Source organism: Silene latifolia, chromosome 3 (assembly GCF_048544455.1).
Source record: "Silene latifolia isolate original U9 population chromosome 3, ASM4854445v1, whole genome shotgun sequence".
Taxonomy (NCBI): Eukaryota; Viridiplantae; Streptophyta; class Magnoliopsida; order Caryophyllales; family Caryophyllaceae; genus Silene; species Silene latifolia.
This window is the reverse complement of record NC_133528.1, coordinates 44,700,586-44,707,131: the sequence shown is the minus strand read 5'-3', so window position 1 is coordinate 44,707,131 and position 6,546 is coordinate 44,700,586. Positions and strand designations below refer to the sequence as shown.

Here is a 6,546-nt window from a genome sequence, read left to right as displayed (position 1 = left end):
TAACCGAAATCTAAGCTCAAAGCGGACCGACCAAAAATGGCGTCGTTGCCGGGGACGGTGTTAACTTGATTTGATTTTCTTTGATTGTTATTAGTTGTGTCTTTCTTTGCCTTGGGGAAGTAAAGCTCCTCAAGGTTTGTTCTAATTGTTTTTGAGTTGTTTGATATTTTGCATGTCTAGAAGATCACAAGGTAACTTGTTACCCATTGATCACGAAATTGAAAGGACTTTGACAACCAATAGAAGACTTGCTAGAAATACTTTGAGAGGTATTAGTGAGGTTGTAGATATTCAACCAAATACTATTGAGTTCATCAACCCTTTTGCAAGAGAAGGTGAGGAGAACCCAACACAAAATCAATCACACAATCAACCCACAATGCCTAAATTTTCATAACATTCCGTACCAACCGAGGAGAACCTACCCAATGGTACTCCCACACCACAACACTTAACCGGAAATTTTATTGCAGAATCCGCATTTATCCAATTAGTCGAAAGAAGCCAATTTGGGGGGGATGCCTAGTGAAGACCCTCATTCCCATATGGAAACTTTTTGTGACTATTGTGATGCGATTTCACAAACCGGAGTGACTCAAGACCAAATTCGATGGGTCTTATTTCCTTTTTCTCTAATTGGCACCGCAAAACAATGGTTGAAAAGCCTTGATAAAGCTACTCTTGGAATTGACTCTTGGAAGAAGTTGGCTCTAGCTTTCTACAAAAAATTCTACCCTCCGGAAAAGACTAACACGCTAAGAGCTCAAATTACGGGTTTTAAGCAAAGGGATGAAAAATCTTTGTATGAAGCTTGGGAGCGATTCAAAGGAATTTGTCGCTCATGTCCTCATCATGGACTTAGCGAGTGGTTCTTGGTACAACAATTTTGGAATGGTCTTTATGAAGACTCAAGAAACATTCTCAACATGGGATCAAATGGTATGTTCACCGAAGTTGACGATAATCAAACTTGGAACAAGATTGAGGAAATGGCGGTCCATAATTCACAATATAGTAGACCTCGCAAGGCTACTAGAGGAGGAAAGCATGAAGTAGACTCTATTACTCAATTGGGTGCTCAACTTAGTGCTCATATTGATACCATCAACTTAAAGTTTGAGAAGGCTATGGCTAAACTTGAAGAAGCCTCAAAATTACCAAAGCATCATGTTAATGCCATGGTAGCATCTTCATCAATCCCAAGTGGGATATGTGAGAATTGTGGAACTTTGGGACATGACCAAAGTGAATGTAGGGGAACAAATGAACAAGTAAATGCTTTTCAAGCATACAAAAGTGGTACCCCTTATTCCAACTATTACAATGAAAACACCAAATTCCACCCAAATCTCTCATACAAAAGCCAAAATGTCCAAAACCCTCAACCAACATACACCCCACCTCCTATGAGAAACCAAAATCTAAGACCCTTTTTCAACCAAAACCAAGTTTATCAAAATCAAACTCCATACAATCAACAAAATGACCAAGGTTTTGATGTTCAAAAAGCGGTCCTCCAAATGCAAAAGAATAAACAAGAATTTTTCACTAAAATGCAAAAAGATAGCCAAGCAAAAGACATCACCATCAACAACATCCTAGCCCACACAAAAATGTTGGAAACTCAAATGACCCAACTAGCATCTTCAAACTCTCAAAGACAGAAGGGGCAATTACCACCTCAAAGTAATCCCCCAAGACATGAAACGGTTAGTGTCATTCACTTGAGGAGTGGTACGAGATATGAAGGACCAAAGAAGCAAGTTGAGGATAAAGTTGTGGAAGCTAGTGACAAGGAAAGAGTTGTGCAAAACTCTAGGGAAGAAGAACCTACCAATCAAGAAGTTTCAAAGAAAAGTGAAGAAAAGGCCAAAGAGAAGGAGCCCATTGTGATTAGACTTCCATTCCCGAGTCGTCAAGCTAATCCTAAGTTTGATGACCAACTTGGAAAATTCATGGAAATTGTGAAGAATTTAGAAGTCTCGATTCCTTTCACGGAATTGATCAATCACGTTCCGGCCTATGCAAAGTACATGAAGGACATCCTTACGAAGAAGAAATCAATCCCGAAGCTTGAGACAATTGCCTTCACTAAGGTGAGTAGTGCCATCCTTCAAGGGAGTTCACCTACAAAACTCAAGGATCCGGGACGTTTCACTATTCCATGCACTATTGGTGACACTACAATCAACAAAGCTTTATGTAAACTTGGGGCAAGTGTTAGTGTCATGCCATATTCGGTTAGCAAAAGGCTAGAAATGGGAGAACTCAAATGTACCAACATCACGCTTCAAATGGCGGATAGATCATCAAAGACACCTTTAGGGGTATGGGAAGATGTTCCCGTGAGAATTGGAAAATTCTTCATCCCGGTGGATTTTGTTATTGTTGACATGGAAGAAGACTCCAACATTCCTATTATCTTAGGAAGACCATTCTTGTACACCGCGAGAGCGGTGATCGATGTAAAGCATGGAGAACTCACCTTTGAAGTGGGAGATGAAACCATCACTTTCAATCTTGACAAGACCATGAGAGCTCCCCGATTGCATGAGCCATGTTTTATGGTGATCACTATAGCCGGAAGGATGATAGGAAGAAGTTGGAATTTCAATGGAAAAAGAAAGTGGATGATGCTCCATCAAAAGAGCAAGGAAATAGCAACAATGAGAGCTTGAAAAGCTCACCCATGACAAGTGAAGAAGATGGCCTCATTGGCCAAGACAAGAAAGGAAGAGAGTTGTCTCTATCAACTCAAGAAATTTTCAATGATCAAGTAGACGAAGTTTGCGGTCTTTGGGATGATGAGTTCGAAGGGATATTCAATCCCTATATTGGTAATGCTATGAACCAAGACCATCATGGAGAACAACAAGTGCAAAAATCTATTGAAGACCTTTATCATGATAATGAGCAAGCTTTCGACTACCTCTTCAAGGTGTTGAGTAACATCAACAACACTTTGAACATGCCCCCTTGACATCTCACAATAGATGAGAGTTTGGTGGAGTCCTCCCTAAACCACCATTTGTAAATATTCTAACTCCCTAACTTGTATTTCAATTATTACATTGCATTCTTTGTCATTTTGGGTTTATTTTTGTGCCTTGATCAAGATATTCATCATTTTGAGAGGAGGGAGAGACTTATGATTTTATTGATGTGTATTGCTATACCTTAGTGTGGGGATAGCAATTTCCTAGGCTATTCATGCCTTTGTAGTGCCCCTACAATGAAGAACACGAGAATTGAAGAATGAAAATGACACGGGTTACGATGTACCCACGGATGGACCTGAATCCGTGTGGTCAAGGAGAAATCCGAGCGTCCAAACAAAGAATCCGCTCGTCCTGAAGTACTCGAGCGTCCAAAGTCACCAGACGCTCGTCTGGTAGAGCTGCAGAATACAAAAAAACTGGTCTGTAAGAGAATCGGAGCGTCTCAGCTGAGAATCCGCTCGTCTCATTCTGGACGGTCGTCCTTCACAAAAGACGCTCGTCTTTTTCAGTAGCAAAAGTCTGGGAATTTATCTGTAAAGGAATCCGAGCATCCCTCCAGAAAGACGATCGTCCCTCAAGGAAGAATCCGCTCATCTTAGAAGCAAGACGCTCGTCCTGTGGCGTCTTTTCCTGGGTTAAACATTGAAGAATCCGCCCGTCCCGATGCATGGTCCGCTCGTCCTCTGCTGCGTTTTCAAAAATAACGGTTTATTTAAACCCCTTTTCTCCCATTCATTGTCATTTCTTCAACATACAAACACTACCCACTACCCAAAAACCCCAAAAACCCTCATCCTCTCCATCAACAAAACCAAATTTCCTCAACCAAATTCAATCAAATCAAATCCAAACTTCCTCACAACAAAAAATAATCACTCCTTTTGCAACAACAAGTGATTCAAACACCAAAATCTTCAACCTTTGAGTCGATTTTAGGATACAAAACAACATTCATCCTAAATCGATTTGGGTATCACTAAGAATTGAAGATTTCAATCTTTCATTGGTGTAATCAAGCAAAGAAGAATGGCAAGAACTAAAAGAGGTAACAAGGCACCCCCAAAGAAGACACTTTCCAAAAGGCAACAAGCTCTTCAAGCAAAACAATTGTCAAAGGCATTGGTAGTCCATGAGGCAAGGTTAGAGGTTTAACAAGGTCCCCCTATGGAAGCTACAACATCAACAACTCCGGTCATTGAACAATTATCCAATTATCTGGAGGTAACTTTCACTTCCGACTCTCATAGGGAGAAATTCATTCTCTTTGCTAAGAAAACCATCATGCCTACTAAGTTTATTTGTGAAGATGCATTGTCAAAATTGGGTGTCCTTGAACAAACCAAAACTTCTTTGAGTCTATGGGATTGGGTAAATTGTTTACAATGAAGGAATTGACATACCCCTCCCTCACCTTGGAATTTTTATGTTCTTTGAACGTCACAAGGGTGGAGACTCGAACCAACATCGAGTTTCGTCTTGAAAATGTTGATAGACGCATAACTTATGGCGAATTGGGTAAGATATTAGGCCTTAGTGATAACCCGAAATATACAAAGACTCCTATCAAGTATGACCCCGCTCCTCTTTGGATGGCAATTTCCGGGAAGAAATTCGTGCGCTTTCATGATTGTCGTGCTCTCTTAGTCCACCATCCGGGCATTAGAGTATGGCATAAGGTCATTGGGAATAGTTTGATAGCTAGAAATGGCACAAATCACCTTACCAAACTCGATTGTATTCTTCTTGAGTCGGCCTTGAACATTGGAAGGGAATTTACCAAGCCATATAATGCTCTAAGACTTTTGGTTGAACGATGGCTTAATGTCGATTGTGGCAAAGAAGGCATCGCCTTTATTGTAAATGGAGGACTAGTTACGCATTTGGCTAAGCATTTTAACCAGGATTTCAACAAAAACAACACCTACGTGTCGGTTAAAGGAGGCCATCTTGTTGATATGGACACCATGATTCACAAGTTCAAGTGGGTCAAGCACGACACTCTTGACGACAAATATGGGTGGTTAACCAATGAAGCTAGATCTTTCACCTTGCCTTCCAAAATTTGTCGATTGAATGTTCACCGACCGAACTACCTTCTCCCACTTTCCGAAGAGACCGAGTATATCATTCAACAACAAAGAGGCGAAATTGCCGAGCCCTCCTCCTCCATTATCACCCCACCTTACCCATTTGAATACCAAGAGTTCAAACCCAAGGATGTCGAAGTGGGAAATGATTACTTGACACTACTCATGAGGGAAATGCACAAGCAAGCTTACAATGATAGAGTGGATGCTTATAAGGCCCAATATCCGCCCCTCCTACATCTAGCTAGGCAAGGACTTCTTGATCCGTCTTGTCCTTTGCCTAGTTGGGCAGATAAGGAAGTATTCTTTCCTAGCATTCCTAGTGGTAGTAGACCGGGTAGAGAGGAGATGGTTGTTGAAGAGGGTGGTGTTCAAGAAGAAGAGGTTCAAGAAGAAGGTGTTCAAGAAGAAGAGGTTCAAGAAGAAGAAGCTCAAGAAGAGGAAGAGGAAAGTGAGGAAGAACAAGAAAGTGAAAGTGAGAGTGGGCACGATTCCACTTCTATGGAAGTTGATGATGCCTTAAGAGAAGAAGATGATGATGATGGTGATAGATGATGGTGATACGATGGGTGAAGATTAACAAACTTTGGAGGCTCCTACATTCTTACACCTCCATTATGGTTTGTCTACTTCTATTGTTTTTATTTTATCTTGATCATTTATTTTGGAGTCCTAGTAACATTGGAGGACTAACACCTTGGCTTCATTAAGGTGTTCTTTATCTTTGTCCCAACTTGTAAAATCCAAAATGACAATCTTTAGTTTCATGCATTGCATTCCATGTGCATAAACTCCCCCGAAATTCAAGACATTAGAAATAATGTCTATTTTGGTTTGGGGAAGTCCATGCATATGCATTGAGAGCTAATTTAAATTATGCTCTCCGCCATAACAAAAACACATGCATCATGTAGTGTAGCTTAGTATAGTTTGCATTTAGTTTAGAAATCATGCATATTCATTGCATAATTTCCTATCGTATTGGCCATTGAGGACAATGCCCATACTAGTGTGGGGATGGGAAATTCTAACTTGACTTTTATTCAAAATCCAAAAAAAAAATCAAAAATTTCGAAAAATCAAAAAAAAAATTTGAAAAATTGAAAAAAAAAATCAAAAACATGTTCATTCCTTTTTAGTGTAGACTTGTATATATTGTTTTGTATATATTGTGTTTGTTCATCTTTGTTCACATTGATTGACTACGCCACATCCGAGACATGAGGATATTGAAGACCGCATGGTATGATCTTTCCAATCTCCTTTTTCCTCTTTATGTTAATGACTATGTGGCTTTATTTTGATTGATGCGGTATAGACAATGTGAATTTAGGATTGCATTTAGATTATTTGGCATACTAGTTGGTAGAAGCATATGCATTAGGATGTATATATGCTAGTTGCATCATGGCATATAGTTCCATTTAGAAAAATTTTGTGAAACCGTCTACTTGGGAAGC

The 6,546-nt window shown here is 39.9% G+C and overlaps 1 non-coding gene across 1 annotated transcript; it reads right to left on the bottom strand.

The window, feature by feature from the left end:
• Positions 1–752: 752 nt before the first annotated feature.
• On the bottom strand, positions 753–859 carry LOC141650704 (small nucleolar RNA R71). The gene has a single exon (XR_012546722.1). It is a non-coding gene; the product is annotated as a small nucleolar RNA R71 (small nucleolar RNA).
• Positions 860–6,546: the final 5,687 nt, after the last annotated feature.